The following is a 21,350-nucleotide window of genomic DNA, read 5'->3' on the forward strand; positions in this document are numbered from 1 at the left end:
TGGTATCAGGGTAATATTAGCCTCATAAAATATATGGGGAAGTATTCTCTTTTTTGCTATTTTATGGGATAGAGTATGTAGTATTGGTTTAACTATCTTTTAAATATTTACTAAAATTTTACAGCAAAGACATCTAGCACTACAGATTTCTTTGGGGAGAACTTAAAAATTCAATTCCCTTGGGGCATCTGGTGGCTTAGTCAGTTAAGCATTGAACTCTTGGTTTCAGCCCAGGTCATGATCTTGTGGTGATGGGATCAAGCCCTGCATTGGGTGTCAGGCTCTACGCTGATTGCAGAGTCTGCTTCAGATTCTTTCTCCCTCCTCCTCTGCTCTTCCCCCATCCCTGCTCGCTTGTGCACTCTCTCTCTTGCTCAAATAAATAAATAAAATCTTTTTTAAAAATTCAATTCCTTTAATAGTCATAGGGCTATTCAAATTATCTATTTCATATTGAGTGAAGTATGGACGCTTGTGTTTTTCTAAGAATTAGTCCATTTCATTTAAGTTATCACATTTATGTGTGTTGAGTTGTTCATGGTATACCTGTATACATTAGTTTTCTATGACTCTGTGGCAAATTACCACAAACTCGTTTGCTTGAAACAGCAGAGATTTATTTTTTCATTCTTCTGGAGAAAATCAGTTCAACATCAGTTTCACATGACCAAAATAAATTGTCACCTGAGCCATGCTCTGACAGTTCTAGGGAACAAGCCATTCCTTGTCTTCTAGCTTCTGATGACATTACCTGACATAAGGCCACATCACTCCCTCTCTGCCTCTGTGGTCACATTGCCTACTCCTCTTCTGTGTGTATCCAATCTCCCTCTGCTTCTCTGTTATAAAAATACATGTAATGGCATTTAGGGCCCATCTGAATAATCCAAGAAAATGTCTCCTTCTTGATCATTAATTTAATCACATCTACAAAGAACTTCTTCCAAATAAGGTAATATTTACAGGGTCCAGGGATGAGGACATGATATCTTTGAGGCTACCATTCAGCCTACCATACCTTATTATCCTTTTGATGCTTGAATGGTCTTTATGGTCCCTTGTTTCATCCTCGATATTGGTAATTTGTGTCTTCTCTCTCTCAATCTCTCAATCTCTCTGTCAGTCTTATAGATGTTTGTCAATTACATTCAGTTTTTCAAAGAACCAGCTCTTTGTTTTATCTACTATTTTCAATTTCATTGATTTATTCCTTTACACTGTTTTTCCTTCTTATTACTTGCTTTACGTTTACTTTTCTACTCTTTTTTCTAGGTTCTTGAGATAGGAGTTTGAATTATTAATTAGAGATTTCCTATTTTCTTATATGTGTATCCAGTGTTATAAATTTCACTCTCATTATTGCTTTATCTGTGTTTTACAAGTTTTGTACTTTTGTTTTCATAGTTCAATATACTTTTTAATATTCTTTGAGATATCCTCTTTGATCCATTGAGTATTTAAAAGTATGTTGTTTAGTTTCCAAGTACTTGGAAATATTCCCTTTATCTTTCTGATATTGATTTCTAGTTTGATTTTATTGTAGTTAAGGAGCTTGCTCTGTATAATTTCAATTCTTTTCAATTTGCTGAAGTTGGTTTGATGGCCAATGATACGTTCTACCTTGTATGTATTCCAGGAACACTTGGAAAAATGTACAATCAATTGTTGTTGGGTGTAGTATTCAATGAATGTCAGTTAGTTCCTATTGTTACCAATGTCATTGAGTTCCTCTAAGCCCTTGCTGATATTCTGTTTTATCAATTGTTGAGAGAAGGGTATTAAAGTCTCCAACTGTAATTGTGGATTTGTTAGTTCTCCTTCCAGTTCTACTTTGCTTCACAGAATTTGTAGTTCTATAGCTTGGTGCCTAATATTTAAGACTATTACTTCTCTTGGTATATTGACTCATCGTTTTTTTAAATTTTTTTCAGTTTTATACTTTATCTGACAATCAGCAATTAGTTCTCATCCACAGTAACTATCTGTAGATCTTTTAAGGTGGTGCATAGGTAACCAATGTATAGAGCTTGTTTGGTGAATTTTCATCCTTGGTATGTTTTCTGGACAATTGCACACAGATACGGTATGGAACATTACTTATACTTTGGCCCAGGCAGCTTTGTTCAACCTGGTATCAATGCGCACATCTGGAGTTCCCATCTCCTTCATGGCAAATTTCCAGATCTCTTTGAGAGCCCAAGGGGCACACTTCTTGAAACTCACTCCATGCATGTGCTTGTGAATATTGATGATGTATTCTCTGATTACTACCTCATTGATGGCAGAATGGCCCTTCTTCTCACCATGCTTCTTTATGGAAGCCATTCTACCAGGCCCCGGGTGAAAAGGAAGAGGGTACGTCATTTCATAATGCCCTTCACAGTCCCTGGCAATTTTCTTTGCTTTAGAACTCTATTTTATCTGATATAATATAGTCACTCTTGCTTTCTTTTGATTTATGTTTGTATGATGTATCCTTTAGCATCCTCCTATTTTCAACCTGCCTATATCACTGTATTTGAAGTGAGCTTCTTGTAGACAGCATATGGTTGAGTATGGTTTTTAATCCACTGTGCAAAATTATGTTTTAATTGGTATATTCAAATAATTTGCATTTCATGTAATTATTGATTTGTTGGGACTTAAGTCTACCATTTTATTTTTATTTTATGTTTGTTCTCTCTAATTTTTATTTCTGTTTTCTTCTGTGGTCAATTGAACATCTTTAGAATTCTATTTTGATTTGTCTTTAGGGTGTTTGAGTATATATCTTGTTCAGTTTCTTTTAGTGATATTCTACATAATACTAGTATTACTAATATTACTCTATTACATATATATGTGTGTGTTTATATATATATTTGGATCAGTGGCTATTGAACCCAAGTTCTAACTGTTCAGTCTCCTTCCTGGGTTGCCTTCTGATGTGTTGGCTCAATGGATCTTGTCACTGGAGTTTATACCTAGGCTGTGATAGTCCTCCCACCCACTCTGCCACATACACTGTTGAACAACTCTTCTTCACCCAGGATTGCACACATCTCTCTCCTTGATGTTCCACTTCTTTAAAAGTACAATTTGAAACATTTTAATCTTAGTTCGTTAATGAATCTGATTCCATCAAATATGACATTTTCATAGGAACCAGTCCCACTCTCCAGTGAAATGAAAGTATCCTGATATTGAGGTTATGGTAAACTTGCTGTCTCCTTAGGAGTCCCCTCACCTCTTTGCTTCTGCATTTGCCTCTGACTTACCAAACTCCAAAGAACTATAAGTAAGCCACAATTGCATACATATTAACTTGGGTAACCCTGAAGCAGAAATAGAACCAAAATGCATGACTAATTCTGGTGAGTCAATAAATGGAAAGCCAGGTAGGAAGTAGAGTGGGAGAATGTGAGAGCTGGTGGCTTAGAGGGGAAAGAGGTTTTAGGTGATATATGGAGAATTCTAGAAAAGTGACTTGGTTAACAGAGGGATTGTTTCAAATCATGTTAAAGGTCATTTCATTTCTAAACCGATACATTTTCACAATTTGACTATTCATCTTGACTTGAGCGTAGACAATATTTGGAAAGGCAAATTTCAGAGGAATGTGATTTAATTGTTTGTCAGATTAGGCCAGTATCCAAAATGTCATTTGCTGCTCTATCCTGCCAACTAGAGCTAGTTTCATACTCGGAGGACTTTAATATCAGGGCCTAGGAAGATTGGCACCTCCCAAGATCTGAAGTGGCTCAAAGGGGATTTTCTCCTGGACACATGAACTTCATTAGGTAGCCTGCCTCTCTGTAGTTGTCAAATACAGGTACCACGTGGGGTATTTGCCTTCCTGCTTCTTCCAGCCTCAACCTCAGTGAAAATCAAACCAATAAATAAATAAAGGTCTGAGTCAAATTTCAACAGCATTTCCAGAGAAATCTTTCAGTTTATTTGATACTGGCTGTGTTTATAGTATAGCCTGTTTTTTTTTTTTCCTTCTCCTGTTTAGTTTCCAGGTAATCTTAGATTTAAATGTTGGTCTAGGGACTTAACAGCACCTCTGCGCTTCATGTATAAATTGCAGCCACAAGATCCCTCACCCTTCTGTTCCTCCTGCCTTCTAACGAGCTAAGAATGGGAAACAGATGCAATTTTCAGACTCTTTCATGCTGTGACGCTTCAGCTGAAAATGACATCCAGAAAAAGGTTGTGTTCTGATCATAATAAATGTGTTACAGAAGGAAGATGAAGCTACAGTCTCATGCATTGTCTGTGAAGTATACTACATAAATTTTCTCTATAACTATTAGCCTTCATTTTAATGTTTCTTTTCATTAGCTCTCCTGGGCAAAGAAAGCTGGAACACTTAAAGCCAAGTTAATGCAGAATGTTTAAGCCATGTTGCTAGGAGCCAGTGTCCTGAGGATATTGATTGAGTCGTTACCACCAAGTATTCCTCTGGCACTGAAGCAGCAGATTTGACTTTGAGCACTTACAAGAAGCGTTTTTGGATGTGACCCCTTTCACCTGATAGGTTAAAGTCCAAGAGTTACAGTACTGGCATTAGAATAAAATAAACTAGAGTAAATGTAAACATGTTACATATGAATAAAAGAGGAAGAAGGATGATAGATGATAGATAGATAGATAGATAGATAGATAGATAGATAGACAGACTGAACTTAGGTCGAATATATTCAAGAACAAATATATCATCAGCAGGTTCAATAAAATCTTGCAGAGTATGCAAAATACAGGGCCATAGTGATCAATAAGTAATAAAGGCTTGAGCTAAGTTTGCAGACCTAAAAACAGGTGAGTTTTCATGCTTATCTTGATCAGTTCAGCAAGAATCCATGGAAGAGTTATTATTTCAGGATCTGCTTACAAGCATTGTAATAGCATGGAGGATGTGTTTGGGATAAGTTACCAAGTCAGAGGAACATGACATAAATTCATTTATGAAATGTCAAAAGGGTTAGGCTGAGTTGTGGTTTAAGAGACATGCAGAATTAGGTGAAGATCAAACTATGGCTCATAAAGGTACACGACTCAGTGGCTATCCAGACAGTATGGTTAAAAATTCTGGAAAACAAACAGGTTACTTTATGTCCCAAGCAGCTTTGGAGGCATAGCTCATCTAGTTCATGCCATTCGGTATGCTTAAGTCCGGCTATGTCCAGAGACTACCCTTCATGGAATGAAGGCACGGGAAACTTAGTCTTTGTTTTACTGAGTTATTGGTGTTCTGACAAGCCTAGCTGGACTTGTTTAGAAGACCAGGATCAGAATCTAGGACTCCCCAAATCCAGGGAGTCAGCATTTGTGTATCATTCAAGTCATTCATGGCCAGTTCAGAATCTTTTAGAAGCACAATGGTGAAGACAAAGGACTCTGAGTCTGAAGTCTAGATTCTAGTCTCATTTCCGTGATTATCAGATGTGTGCTCTTGGACAAATTATTCCACATATATGCCTCAATATCTGAATCTAGGAAATGTGGAGTTTGTTCTCCGTTAGCATTTTGTAAACAGTCTTCCAAAAGCCATTTGTTCAGTGGCTTGTGATAGATTACACTCAAAGATGGCCACAACAATTCCTTCTTCCATTCCATGTGCCCTTTTGCAGTGTGAGTGTCGGCTCTTCCATCGAGTGTGGACATTAATTTATGTGTCCCTTGAATATTGCCTGGCCTTGAGACTTGCTTTGTTTAATATTATAGGGCAGATGTGATATTGTTGGACTTAAAGTCTAGGCCTTTAGAAGCTTTGTAGTTTCTGTTGTTTGCTCTATTAAAACACTGCCCTGAGCCCACATTGTAGGGAAGCCTTTAGGGGGATGAAAAACCATGCGGAGGGCCAGGCCATCTTGTACCTGCCAACACAGAAATTCACAGCACTGTGAAAAATAACCCATCATTTTAATGAAGCCACTACATTTTGGGGGGACTCATCATTGAGCAATAGGTAGCTGAAATGGTATTCTATAGAAATGTGATTTCTACTATCAAATAAGTTTGGGTGAAGATCAACTTAACAATGTAAATAGGTTTCTCAAACTGGAATGTCAGAGCTTTGAATATGCTAACATTGATTTAAAACACGAAATTGTGAGAGAGATTTGTATGCCGTGTCTGCCAGACTTCTTTAATCACAGAATATTGTTTTTCCTAGAAAACTGTTTAATCACTTGTGAATCAGTTTGAGAAACGCTGATGTAGTTGAATTCCAAAGGCCCTGCCAGCTCTAGCATTCGAAAAATCTGCAAATGAAGCAAGGAGTGTTTTGGTCACTATTTCTTCTTGATTATCTTGATGACAAGAAAACTCATTCTCTAGTTGGTTGCTACCAAATTTCATTATTCACTTCCACTGAAACCATTTTTTAATCAATTAATGGAAGAAAGCAGTATCAGAATTATTAATGAGCAATTAAATAGAGATTAAAGAGCTATTAACCTGCAGCTTGGTGGTGGAGACTCGGCTGTCAGGTGGTGTGGGAGCCTGATGAATGTAGACCCACAAGAGACTGTCACAATGATGAAACAAGCAAAGAACAGGCTAATAGATTTATCTATTTCTTCTTGGCAGATTGTAATAGGATATGAAATTGTCCTGCTGATCTAGGGATCTATAGAAAGCCCTTCATAAAAAGAATGTGATTAGAACAAGACAAACTGTACTCTATACTCCATATGCTCACAGACTAGTCACATGATCAAAGTGTGTGCATATGATGCTTGTGTGCGAGTATGTGTGACAGCAGGTATGGGTGAGTGTGTCTGAAAGGATCACCTTTCATACTGATTAAATGCGGCCTCTCTGTGTATATTTATGTTGATCAGAGTGTTCCTGACTTAGTCTATGTGTATTTGTGTGGATGTCTATGTATTTTCTTGTGTATTCACGCAGTCGTATCTGTGCAGGCAAGCGTGCATGCACACATATGGCTGGGCAGGATGTGACTGATAATGATCCGTCATTCTCTGTGCACCTGGAGGACATAATACAAGGTGACAGGAATAAACCAGAGGGAAGGGAAGGGGGCCAGCATGGCACAGCGATTTGTTGAGGTCAGTACACTGCTTAAGTGACTTCACTGAGGGGAAGCTCTGCCTTTGTCTGGGGGCAAGCGAACTGGTTCCCTGTCTTAGCCAGTAAGGAAGATCATAGAGACAGCAAATAGAAATGGACCAATAAGGAAACACAAGCCAGGAATCAGATCAGCAAATTCATTCATCTCTTGGCTCTGACTGGTCCAATATCTTCTTTGAGATAGAAAGTTAAGAACTATAAATAAAGCTTTTTTTTTAATAGCTTAAATGGTAAAGAAAAATTCCTCAATTTTCTCCCTACTTGATATTTGCCCCAGGCAAATTACTACTCATTTATGGGTTGTTGTTGTTGTTGTTGTTGTTGTTGTTGTTTTGATAAATCAACCCAATCCAAACACATTTGGGTTCCCATCATTCAGTAATTTCTAAACTCTGGAATTTATAGTGTGGCACGGAGGCTCTCACTCTTAAGTAGTTTGTGGCATTTATTGAGTAGTGTCAAACCCTCCATTCACATTTTACATGCATTGTCTTATTTAATCTTCATAACAGCTGAATTGGTAGTATTATTATGCCCACTACACAGAGGGGGCAAGTAGGGTATGGAGAAGTTCAGAAGCTGGCCCATGGCCACATATCTGAGCAGATTTCAACTCACAGCTATAGTGGATTGACCCCAAAACCCATGCTTATGATAACTGCACCATATTGGTTCTTTTAAAGGGAAAATTACTCAAGCTCTTTACCTGTCATCTCTGACCCTTGGGGTCAGAACATGGGCATGGAAGAACTTTAGTTTGGTTCCTTGGGCCTAATGAAAAATCTTCTGGCTTCCTTCCATCATTTATTCCCCAAGGGCATTTTGAGCAAAACAAAACTGTGGGCTCCTAATACACACACCTGGAAGTAAGGAGCGGTAGTCTTCCTGGCTTGAATGGTTCCCTGAACTCTGTTTCAAGCCCATCTACCAGAGAAGGAGGATACGTCCTGCTCCAGAACAATGACTAGATAGGTCTGGGAAAGAGCAACTGGGAACAGGTCACTAGGTTCCATGACCCCAAGCAACAGTGTCTTGTGTCCTCTGGTAGCTAAAACAGTAGTTATGACAATGACAATGACTCCATTTTAACCAAAAAATCCCAGAAATATTCCTTCTGGATCAACAATGTCCATGACTTTTAATGGGGCAAAGATCAGCTGCTATGATCTGAGGAACTTGGCACAAATACTAGCATGTTTATCTGAGAATTTTTACCTTTTCAAATAGATGGGTAGGTAGGCTATGAAGCCTCCAAGAACATCATGGGATTATTAAAAATTCACGTCTGTAGAACGTTTTGAATTGGCCCTTGATTGCCCTCTTCCTTTGATTGCAAAAGGTGATGAAGGGTGCCTGGCTGGCTCAGTTGGTAAAGCATGTGACTCTTGATCTCAGGGTCATGAGTTCAAGCCCCACATGGGGGTGTAGAGTTTACTTAAAATAAAATTTTAAAAGTTTTTAAAAGAGAAAGTGATGAGATAATAAAATTAGCATGAATCTGTGGTCCTGAGTTCCCAGTCTTCCTTCATATGAAACTCACAACTTGTAGCCAAATGGGGGAAATGCATTATTGAGTTGACTTTCAAGGGAGAAAGAAAGGTGCCAGCATGTATCAAACACCTGTATCATGCCAATTACTATGATACCATCTCCACACATGTTACTTTACTTAATGCTCATAACAGACCTAGGTGATAGATATGATCATCTCTATTTTAATTTTTTTAAAGTAGGCTCCATGCCCAGCATGGAGCCCAACACGGGGCTTGAACCCACAACCCTGAGATCAAGACCTGAGCTGAGATCAAGAGTCAGATGCTTAACTGACTAAACCACCTAGGCACCCCCAATCATCTCTATTTTATAATTGAAGGTCCAAGGCATTAAGAAAACTTCCCAATGCTTTGCAGTTGGTAAGAGGCAAAACCTGACACCAACATCAGTATATTCTTCCTTCTTCCCCACTCTACATCTGCCTAATCTAGGTCAATGTTATTGTTCATAAATGGTTTATAAAGAGGAGACTTCCCCAAACACATACATGCCCATTACCTCACTACCACGGGTGAACTTTGAAATTGGGGGAAGACAAAATGGCACACTCAGGAACATAAAGTTAGTCAAACAGGCTGGTCCAGTGGAGTAGTAATTTTTGTGGAAAAAGGGAAATGATCTAAAACAGAACAGACTGAAGAAAATCCTCCTTTTTTTTTAAATAAAGGGTGGGTCTTGTCTTCTGTATCTGGTTAATAAGATGAGACTCATGACTACCTCCGGCCTTTGTCTTGGTATAACCAAGGGGGAGGCATGAAGGAGCTTCAGAGAAAGAATGTCTATGCAGCAAGACTCTAAAGCATGCCTACAAATGTCGATCTTGGACTGAGACAACAGCTACCCCCTGTTTATCCACATGAGGGCCAATCAGGTCATGAATGTAGGAGCCATGGGCCTTGGGAATTAGAGCTCCTGCTGGAAATCAAGACTGTCACTGGCATTTCCCTGTACATACATCCTGCCCCCATGGTGGGGGAAGTGTCAGGACAGTAATCAAGGATTTGGACATCTGGCATTCTCTCACCATGGATTTATAATCTTGCTTTATATGGGAGGAAATTGAGGGTTCTTAGAGATAAATCCCATGAAACCAGTAAGTGATTGCACCAGCACTGCACCCAGTCTGAATCTAAGGTCCATTATGCTTTTTGCCACGCCCTCCATTTTGAGAAGGGTCTGGCAATAGGTTATCATGACTACTCTAGGACATGAACTGAGTCATTATGTTCCATGGCAGGATACAAAATTAAGTCTTGTCCCTGCCCTCCAACAGCTCCTGATCTAGTGGGAAAGACTCACTAGAGTAAAAACCAAACCATGAAAAAGGGTATAACAAAGGCTACTACAGAGATGTCTGAGCATGAAAGACATTAGGTTTATATTCTCCTGGGAAGCATAAAAGCATGTTTTACTGTGAAAGCTGGTCTCTGAAGGAAGGGCATTTTCAGGAAATGGCACTGTGCAGGACCTTTCAAGCAGTGAGAATAATATGAACAATGAAGGACACATTCAGGAATAAGCAAGCTTTGGGGGCGGGGGCTGCAGCAGAGTGGAGCTGAGGAAAAAATATCACTGAATGTGAAATCAATATTAGCTGATAACAGAGAAGCTTCCATTCCAAGTGGTCTTGGAGTGTATTTCTTGCTTAGGACTATATTATTTGCATAATAGGGAGACCCAGAAAATCCCTGGAAAAGGAGCTTTAGGAACCTCTCCAGTATCCACATAAAGAGTGAACAGCACAGGTGGGGAATCAGAGCCTGGGAGTTCAGGAAGAAGTGTTCACTTATGTGAGGGTGAGAATGGTGGGTCTGCGGCTCGTTATCTTGCTCTGATATTTGTTTTTCTGCCACTTTGTGAGACACAGGCCCAAAAGCCCCAGTGTATGCCTTTTACAGGCAATGGTCCACAGCTGGGAGGTAGCGATTTTGCTAAACATCCAGATTAAATATTTAGGGCAGGATTACCAGGGAATGTGTCAGAATTTAAAATATAGAGTTGCGCAACGGAATCTCTATGTATTCCAAGTCACGGTGAGGAGTCAACAGAGAGCTCCTAAGACAATGGCTATAGCAAAGCAGAGGGGGGATGATTCTCCCCTCCCTCAGAATCTAAAGAGTCCTGATCATAGAATTCATTTTGCAGAAAGGAAACCCAACCATTGGGACAGCGGCCAGCTGGGGACATAACCCAAAAGAGGCTCCAAGATCTGCCTCACATGGTTCAGGTACTGGCACTCACAGTCTACTGCAGCCTGTTCCAGTGCCAGGATGACAATTTTGAGTTTCAGATCTAACTAAATCTAGTTAGTTCCCAGGCAGGCCTGGTTGTCTGTTCAGAGGCTCCTTCCCACTAGGAGATGGGTCAGGAATGGGTCCTCTTTGGACCCCAGCAGACAGGCAGTCTTCAAATCAGACACCCCAAGTGTATCCCAGCCTGGTTTCTGCCTACGTATTGGCTGAGTCCGGACTCCTGCCATGAACATTTGTCCAAGTCCCCTTGTCCTGTTGGCGTTCACTGTTCTTGGCCTCCCTCCACCCCACATGAAGGGCAGGTCTGGGTCTATTCGCCCTGACAGAAGCAGATTTGGTGGAGCCATGTCTCTACACCTTCTTACCGATTACCCCCATACTCCAAGGATCCTGCTATTTTGCCATACCTACCAGGTTAGACTCCTTGCTCACCACTACCAACCCATGCCAGCCCAGTGGATCCTAAGCTTTGAAAAATAATGTGTGTTAAGCTATAGTCTTTCCTACTGGGTCTTGATCTACGTTAGGATTTCATCCTACTCTTGACCCCACCAGACTTTACATCATCCCACCCCTAGTCATTTGGAGGCAGTGTGATCTTGGGTAAGTTAACAAACTTCTCTCTGTCCCAGTTTCCTATCTGTAAGTGTGGATAAATGATAACTCCGTCAGAGCACTGTCAGGATAATAATATCAAGTCTATAAAACTGTTGGACACAATGGCTGATCTAACACTGGCCATCCTCAGATAATGGGGGGTAGCTTGGAGAATGGCACTTCTGAGGGAGGGGATCAAATGTGTGGATGAGAGTAGAAAATATGGGGGCTACTTTTTTCTTTTTTTATCACTTTTTTAATAATATTTTTTATTATATTATGTTAGTCACCATACAGTACATCCCTAGTTTTTGATGTAAAGTTCCATGATTCATTACTTGCGTATAATACCCAGTGCACCATGCAATACATGCCCTCCCTAATACCCATCACCGGCCTATCCCATTCCCCCACCCCCCTCCCCTCTGAAGCCCTCAGTTTGTTTCCCAGAGTCCATAGTCTCTCATGGTTCATTCCCCCTTCTGTTTACCCCCCTTTCTTCTTCCCTTTCTTCTCCTACTGATCTTCCTACTTCTTATGTTCCATAAATGAGTGACACCATATGATAACTGTATTTCTCTGCTTGACTTATTTCACTTAGCATTATCTCCTCCAGTCCCATCCATGTTGCAGCAAATGCTGAGAAATAGTTCTTTTTTTTTTTTTTCTTTTCAGGATTGATCTCCCTGCAAAATACTTAGCTTCAAGACTCTGGGTTGTGACCCACTTGAGAGACTGTATAGGCCAAGGTGGCCCAAGCCAGCTTTGGAGCTCACCCAACTCTGGATGGAGGGTGATGGTCTCTTTTCCATCTGCCTTTCACCCTTCCTGATGCTACCTATTTCTGGAGTGAAAAACTGCCAAATGGAAGGATAGGAACTGTGCTCCCAAACACAGGTATCTTTATAATTTAGGCTGTGTCACATGCCCTTTCTATCTGCTCCCATAATGCCCTGCACTTACTTCATCATGGGATTTTCATTGCTGCAATAGATTCTTATGATCTGCGTCCCTGCAACACTGTGATCTCCATGCAGGCAGGGTGCGTGTTGTTTTCCCTGCCACACCACGTGGGAGAAAACCTGGCACATAGTAGGGCTCACTGATCCCTTGTAGAAATGAATGCATGACGATTTAAAGGAAAGGGTCCAAGGGACTCCACAGGCAGGAGACTCAAAAAAGATGGAAGGCAGAATAACTACAAAGGCACTCTATAGCTCCTGATATCTTACCTCCGAGTTTCCAGAGAGCTGGTTAGGGTTTAGAGCAAACACGTTTCTCTCAGTGTTTTCCACAAGGCCTTATTCTTGCCCTTCCACAGTACCTTGGGAGCAACACTGGTCTTGCCCAAATAACCTCAGCTCTCCCTCTGACTCCATCCCTCTGCTCCATGTGAGACTTAGCAAAATAGTTTAACCTCAGCCTCATTCCTGTGAAATGCAACTAAGAGCACTCCTGTGCACGGCCCTATGGCCCTTGGGGGGTGAAACTGCATGAGGCCTGCCCTGCAGATGAAGACAGGGACAGATGACAAGGAGTACTAAGAGGACGGCACACGTCGTATTCTTCTCCATCTGCCTGAATTAATTTTTAATAAGGCAAACAATGAATGTTTGAGCTTCCTCCTAAAATATTTTGACTAGCAATTCCATGAGTGGGAAGGTTTTAACCAGGCTGTCTCCAAAATAGTAAGTAAAGAAAACAAAGTGAAACATGCTAATTTGGGAGAAAATTAAATCACAACATGGCTGACATCAAGCAATTTGATAAAATTCTAACATGTAGGAAGAGAGGGAAATTAGATTCCCAAACTTGTCCTGAAAGGATCCTACTCTACTTCCCTAGGATTTGGTTCCATTTGACAATCTGGGGTGCTAGGTTGTACCCTGTAGAATAAACAGTGTTTCATCAACATCTTCATATAGCAAGACCAAGTAACTCTAAAAACAAAGGTTCTGAACACACTGAGTCTCAGCAGGAATTTCTCCCTCGCCAGCTGACCTGCACTGAACTTCTTCATTCCAAAAAAGTCCTCAAACTCATCAGCAGTCCTGTTTCTTCTCCTATGTTTCTTCTCCTATGCTTATTCCAGTCTTTTCCTTTTGCCTCATTGCACAAGGTACAAGGCATAGCCTTTTCTTTACCCAAGCCTAGAGGTTAGAGAATCTGAGGACCCCTGAGGGTTCTGACGGCTGGAGGGAGCACACTGCTTTTGATGGTCATGTTTCCTTTCCTGGAGCTTGAAGGGCCTTGCTGGTGCTACATGGGGCTCAATGCATTCCACGCTCTTCCTAAGCAAAGCAGGATATTGTCCTTTAAAGTTCTTTTGTTCTATGTTTGAAGGTTTCAGTTAATATAACTATATAGAGGCAAAGAGGCTGATCTTACAGTTAATCTTTTGTCCCCAACTTTTCTATGAGAATTGAAATATTAAAACGCAAACTCTTAGAGCAGTCTATATGAGAACACCACATAACTGTATGCTTCCAGTCCCCCAACAAACTGTGTGTTTCCATGAGCAGTCTGGGAACCCTGACACCTTCAAGTGGACAGTCCCAGACCAGCATGCTGGAAAACAACAGATATGTGACCCAACAGACCCCACGCTCCCCCTAACAGACAGCTAACCACCAGAAATGAGCATGAAGGCATCCTAGACCAGCCAATCTTCTGCCACCTAAGCAAACCGAACAAACATCTGCAAAGCCCAACGCAGATCAACAGAAGCTCTCATTCATAGATCTGTGATCAATAATAAACACACAGTTTTAAGCCACTAATTGCTGCAGGGGTTTGTTATGCAGTAACAGGTAACCAATACCCTAAAATCTGGGGTCCTCTCCTCTCCTCTCCTGTATCTTTGTCCACATCAGTTAATGGGAGAATTCGTGAGTACGTTAACTCCAGCCTGGTGGAGTCTAGGAGAGTGGCCCAGAAAGTTCAGAGAGAACAGCTTTGCAGCACAGATGGTATTATACCACAGATTTGTTTTTGTTTTTTGGTCACTCTGTCTGCCTCCAAATACTTGTTAAGGTTGTCATGAATACCACACAATCTCCTTCTCAATTTTCTGAATAAATGTGATAATTTATAATGGGTTTTTTTTCATCTATAATTTTAGCTTCAGGAAATATAATAGTCAGGCTGGACAAGAATAATCAGAAAGGCTACTTGGAGGATGTGGAAAAGTACCTAAGTTCTGAAAATGGGTTAGACTTAGTTAGATATTGAAAGGAAATTTCCTGTCCAGGGAAGGAAGAATCGGGCAAGGAAAGGCATTGATTGATTCACCCAACATGATTGAGCAGCTACTCAGGGTCAAGTCCTATTCTAAGGAATATAAATAAATCAGTGAACAAAACAGACAAAAGTCCTACAGGGGGACAGGGAGGAAGTAAATAAGTAAAGAAATTGTCGGATGGTGATAAGAGCTGGAGAAAAATAAAAAGAGGATTTCTAGGGTTTGGAGAGGGGGTCACAAATTTAAATAGGGTCGTTAGAGAAGGCCCCACTCAGATGACATTTGATTTATGTCCTAAAGGAGATGAGATTGTAAGTTCTACAGATATACAGGAAATAGCATCCCAGCCAGAGGAAAGAGCAAGCGCACAGGTCCTGAGGGATGAGCACATCTGGGGTTTTCAGGGGAAAATAAGGAAGTGAGTGCAGCTGAAAGAGGCTGATCAGGGGTAGCAGGGTGGAAGGCAGTAGAAAGTAAGGTCGGAGAGGAAATGGGAAGAGGGCTTTGAGCAAAGGATGGCGTTATATGAGCTAGGGCTCAGAATAATCACATGGGCTGCTGTGTTGAGCACAGACTGTTGGGGAGCCAATGGTGGGAGCTCAGAACCCCATCAGAAGATTGTTAGCATAATCGAAAACAGAAGTGATGGTGGCCTATGCCACAATGGTAGCTTTAGACATGATACAGAATATAGCATGAGAAACAAAAGTAAATTTTTAAGGTAATGCTGAAAGAATTTGCTGATACAATGGATGTGCTCTTTGACGTAAACAGAGGAGTGAGAATGGGTCTATCATTTCTTAATTTGCCATTTATAAGAAAGGACAATCTGGTTTGGATGAAAAGATAAGGAGTTTGGTTCAGGACAGGAAAACATCTCCTGTGAAGTGGTCTGGGTATCACAATTTGGTCAATGTGCTTGGAAAATGTGTCATAGGACTGAAAGTGGGGGTAGGTAAGTTGAGCAAGTTTGGGTCAAGATAAGCTTGCAAAGGTCTTAAATAATAAAGTCAAGAGTTTGAGCACTTTTCTGACTCTAGGAATGGGGTCGTAGAAGGTCATTAAAATCTTTGGAAACCAGTTGTCCACTAGGGGACCTTAGGGTGTGGTGGTAGAGGGAGCAGATTATACAAATCTGGGCCTACCCACTCAAATGCTTACAGCATCCAGGTAGGAAATACAAATGAGTAATGCAGGATATAATTAAGCAAAAGCATAAGCTCTCTGGTAAGTTCAACTGACTGTCAGTCTCCATGGTCGGGAGCAACAGATCAGGTGGTGACGGAGATTGTAACCAAAGGAAGTCCATGCCCCATCCTTGGAGAAAAGTCGCTATTGAGACCACATATAAAAGCAGCTCCAGCATTGTCGAATCCTCTAGTATTTTTTTAATGAAAGCCAGCTATTTGAATTTTTATGTGAACTTAGATTTGTTTAACTTGGCGAGCAATTTATGCAAAAACAAACACAGATACTGTGGGCAAAACACAATGCAACTCAAGGAAGAAACAGCCCATGGGCTACTAGTTCCAACCCCTGACACAGGTAATCGTACAGTCCCTGCTTTCCGGGAGCTCTGATTCAAGCTTCCAGTCCTGCCGCCAGGCCCCTCGGGGCATCCTGCTTGTCCTTACCTTTCCCTTTCCATTAGTTCCCCTCCGAGGATAAACTATTTGGCCTATTCCTTGTAACTTTGACAAGATGATATGGTCCCAGGTCCAGTGACATCAGCAGATCTTTCTCTTCTCTTCCCATCATGATTAGCGTTACTGGCAATAAGGTTGGTAGTCTTCCTACAGACCCTCTGCACACATTATTTCGTCCGGCAAGCACTATTCTTTTCTGTTGCTAGGCTCTCTCTGCATGCAAGAGTACATGGCTAGAAGTCTGGGAAATCTGAACCCTTGGGAAGAGCCCTGTGCCCACGACAAAGGGAGTTGGTGCATATATATGCCAGCTTCATTGCTTTTGGGGTAGGACAGCTTGGGGGCACGTTCTACACCAGCCCCAGCGGTCCCAGCCAGACTGAGCCCCAGCTGCCAACAGTAGTAACCTACTTACTAACACACTGTCCACTGACTTCCTGCCCTTCCTTATCTCATTTTTTCACTCCCTGACCATTGTATCCTGGCACAAATACTCACACTCAAGTCCTTGTCCCAAGCATCACTTACCCCCCTTCACTGAGTGGCCAAAGTGTTATTAGGATGAGTACCGACATTTGCAAGCGCCTCAGCTGGGGCTGGCTCCTTAAGCCTGTGGGGACTCTGTGACAAACAAGCTGATTTCTGCCCTTTCCAGGCCTGGTTTTATTGACAAATGCCTAAAACTCTGCTTGAAACAAAATGTTTTTTAACTCTGTTGTAAACAAGCTAATCCTCAAACAAAGCACTCCCTCTGGTTCCTCTCCCCTCAACCCTGGGCACAATTTGTTTGGGATCCTTGGTTGACCTTTTAATTGTATTTCAGCGGTAGATGGAGAGAAAAAATAAATTAAAAGCCTCACATCTGCATTCATACAAGCAAATAGTTACAGCTTAGGACAGAGTCTGTGATCATGACAGGCACAGGGCTCGACCAGCTGCCTAGATAAGCCAGCGACCTTTCCAGCCCAGCAGATGCCCAACCTCTGCTCCCCAAGCATGGAGCTTTTAGGGAATCCCTTTGGCTGGCCTAATTGGGGGCTACTTGCATCTGTTCATCCAGTCTAAGAAAGAGAAAGAAACAGGAGAAAGACAGCTTAGACAAGCAATGGACTCAGCACAGCCCTTGTCCTGATTTCTGGGGCCCTGGAGGGAGCTCCCTACTGAATCACATTTCTCCTTCATCCTTGCCTTTTCTCTTACGCTTTCCCTGGTGTAAATGCTGAATTTCTCCTAATGTTGTAGCACGTACAGTCAAAATAAAGCTAAATCATAAAGACAGTGATGGCAAAGAATGTGCGTCCTGTTTTCTAATGTGTCCTGGGTGCCTCGCACAAGGTCGGCGCACAGTAGGCATTTAATCACTAAGTGCAGAATAATTGAGCAAGCAAATACATACGTCCCAGGAAGGAGTTTCAATACAAAAAGAAAATATACATTTATAATGGCGAAACAAACTGTTGTTATAATGTTTACTGTTATAGATTTAAATAAACAACATGCACATGTGTTCCTGGTGCAGGGAACACATAGCAACGTTCCAGATTCTTAAGGAAGGTCTAGGCATTATGTTTTCAGTGTGAAAAAGGTTGCTCTTCATCCTTTTTCAGCTGATTCTCCACAGCTGTAAACAAGTTTCCAGCACTTAAAACCCATATTAAAACCATTTTCCTATTTGCTAACTTGTTAAGCCCCCATTCGCCTCTGATTTGCTGGCTCAGTGATGGATCTCAGTTTCTCACCTATAAAAGTAATTATAATACCCGCGCCTTAAGAGGTTCTTGTAAGAGGGTTAAGTGAATTATTTCAGGAAAAATACAGAGAACAGTATGTGGCGCATGGTAAACTCTTAAAACCCTTAGCTACTGAGTTTATCCGACTCCTGAACAATGGTAGCGAGAACGAGATGACAGGAACCTTTGTCCACTCTAAATCCCATCAAATTCTTTACACTTTCCCAAAAATGTCAGTTCTCAGAAGTAGGTGTGAGTAAGACTGGTGACAACTTTACACGTTTCAGAGAAACCAAACTAATAAGCATCTCTCCTCCCCTGCATGACCAGCACCGCCTTGCCAGTTCCTGGCTCAGAAACAAAGTCTCCCAGAGTAAGACTACGAGAAAAGCCAGCCCTGGTGGCAGCCTCCTCTGTTGTCCCTTGTGGGTCTGACAGGCCCCCACCCTCATGCCCGTAGCACTGGGAGAAAGCTGCTCCGAGCGCCACCCTCTCAGACTCACCCCTTGGCGTCAGAAGGTCCTCAGAGGGCAGCCTCCAACCTCCAAACCTTGGGCTGAGAGGGCGGGTCTCTGCAAAAGAAGAGAGCTTTGGATGAACAGGTGCAAGGAAGGAGGCCCAAGCCCCAGAACTCCCTCATCTCACTCCTTGAGGATGCATAACCTTTAGCCCCTATGCACCTGGCTCTATCCTGGCTCAGAAATAAGGCTTAGCAGGCCAGCAGTTATAATACAAACCAAAGGAGCCCACTCAGCCCCTCACAGAGGATACAAATACTTCAGTTCTGGCTTTGAGGAAACATATAATTGGATGGGAAATGGAGAGATGGAATGAAAAGCTTTCTAACTCTGTAACTTACCTTTTGTGACCTGATTATCCGATGGGCTGTGCTCTAACTGAGGCTTCACTTAGGCCCATACCAACCGAGTGGCATTAAAAGCAATCCTTTCTCTGCCGTGTTCTGCCATGACTTTCCTGTTCTAGTTCTCTGAGAGAGAGAGAGAGAGTGGGAGAGAGAGAAAAAATGACAGGGAGAAAAACAAAGACAGACAGAGACACATAGAGAAAGAGAAAGAGAGACTTAATCAGATGTGTTAGCAAGGCAGCTTGCCAAATTAAACACAGAATTAGCTACTTTGGAATTCATGCATTTAAAATTTAAATATAAACAAAATCCAAACAGAACAAAACTTGATGAAAACGAATTCCAGAGGGAAGTCTTGGCATTAGTCTCTACGACTGGTAATTAGGAGGACCTGAGAGTGTAGCAGCCCATGATGTGGTTTGGAAGAAAGCTGTGATGGCCAAGTCCTCGCTGCTATCTGTGTATCCCTTTCCTGGGGCTGCCGAAACCACGCCACGAACTGGGTGGCTTCATCAACAGAAGTGCATCGTCTCAAAGTTCTGAAGGCTGGAGATCCCAGATCGAAGTGTCAAAGGAGTGGATTCTTTCGAAGGGCTATTGCCCGCCTCTCTCCTTGCTTCTGGGGCTTTGTTGGCAAGCTTTGGTGTTCCTTGGCTTCTGTGGCATCACCATGATCTCTGCCTCACCCGTCACGTGCATTCTCCCCCATGTGCACGTCCATCTCTGTGTCCAAATTTCCCCATCTTATGAGGATGCCAGTCATTTTTGATTAGAACCCACCTCCATGACCTCATCTTAGCCTGATTATCTGCAATGACCCTATTTCCAAATATGGTCCCATTCACAGGTCCTGAGGCTTCAACATCTTTTCAGTGGACCCAATTCAACCCAGAAAAAGCTGCAGGCCTCCATTCCTACCTTGCAACACAAACAACTTCCTCAAGTGAGTAGAACTTGAGTTCCTTTAGTTTTATCTTGTTTAGGTCAGGCATTTAATGGAGTATTGCACATTGAACAAAATTGTGTGGTGATATTTTTTGCAGAACAGAGTAGGTCAATTTAGAAACTTACAGACCTTCTCTGCTACCATCTGTACTAGTTTCCTATGGCCGCTGTAACTAATTACTGTGAACTTGGTGGCTTAAAACAACATAAACGTATTCTCTTCCGTTCTGAAGACCAGACGTGTGAAATGGGTTTCACTGGGCTGAAATCAGAGTATTGGCAGGGCCACGTACCCTCTAAAGCATCTAGGGGAGAATCTGTCTCCTTGTCTTTCACAGTTTCTGGTGGCCGCCTGTATTCCTTGGCTAACCTACCTCCATCTGCAAATTGCTTTGCTCCAAACCCCACTCCCATCATCACATTGCCTCCTCTTCTGTAGTAAGTAATTATATACCCACTTCTGCCTCCCTCTCATAAGGACATTTGGAATTACATTTAGGGCACACCCAGATAATCGAGGACAATCTTCCCATCTTAAAAGCCTTAATTTAATCATATCTCTGAAGTCCTTTTGCCAAATAAGATAACATCCACGGGTTCCAGGGATAAGGATCTAAATATAGTTGGGGAATATTCTTCAGCTTACCACACCACCCGTCCTAGAGCAACTCATCCCAGCCCACCTCATTTTCACAACCGTAAACCTTTCCCATAAAAGAACACTAGTTTTCCTAGAAATTTCCTCACGCTCTCAGTTTTCTTCTCAGATGCAGTTTCCTCTATTCAACATCTTATCAAAGCAAGAGTCTGATTTCCAGCACAGTGACGCCCCACGATCAGAGCATGGAGAGATCTGAACTGTAAGAATATTTGTGACTGTTACTAACCTGCAATTCTGCAGACACACTGTAATTTCTCATGCATTATCATTTTTATGAAATCTGCACTACAAGTTTTCTGCAGGATGCTAAGAATGCAGCAGAATCTTCTTGGCAAATCAAATAACTTCAATATTATAAATTAGGGATGTTTAGTACCTCTTCTTTTAAATTTACTCCTTAATAATTTTAATCTACTTTTTATATGAACTCGGAGCTTGCTCCTGTCAAAATGAATACAAGGATAAATGTGCCACATTTGCCACTTATAGAGATAAGACTATTGTTCAGAAAATATTCTTGCTTACTCTCCCCATCCCAGCCTCTGTGGGAAAAGACTGCTTTCTACCCATTGATGTTGAACGTAACCATGTTGCCTGTTTTCAGTAAGGATATGGACAGAAATGACAGTGTATCAGTTATGAGTTTAAGCCTTTAAATGCTTGTTGCAAACTCCTGAGTATGTGGCCGCATAGCATTTTATAGCGGTAGTAGGCAAACATGGCCACTGTTTGTTTGAAGCACTATAAACCAAGTGTAGCTTCAAAAAGCAATTGACCCAGGG

General features: G+C 41.6%; 1 long non-coding RNA gene and 1 pseudogene across 1 annotated transcript in view; both read right to left on the reverse strand.

Moving 5' to 3' along the window:
* Positions 1–19,094, reverse strand: part of LOC113259241 (uncharacterized) — a 111,993-nt gene extending 92,899 nt beyond the window's left edge. The window contains exons 1-2 of the long non-coding RNA XR_003317536.4: positions 18,957–19,094; positions 18,601–18,669 (exon numbers count right to left, since the gene is read on the reverse strand). This is a non-coding gene — a long non-coding RNA (uncharacterized LOC113259241). The remainder of the gene's footprint in view (positions 1–18,600; positions 18,670–18,956) is intronic.
* LOC123001334 (60S ribosomal protein L31-like) lies at positions 1,517–2,632 on the reverse strand (annotated as a pseudogene).
* Positions 19,095–21,350: the final 2,256 nt, after the last annotated feature.

The sequence above is a fragment of the Ursus arctos genome, unplaced genomic scaffold (genome assembly GCF_023065955.2).
Source record: "Ursus arctos isolate Adak ecotype North America unplaced genomic scaffold, UrsArc2.0 scaffold_7, whole genome shotgun sequence".
NCBI classification, from domain to species: Eukaryota; Metazoa; Chordata; class Mammalia; order Carnivora; family Ursidae; genus Ursus; species Ursus arctos.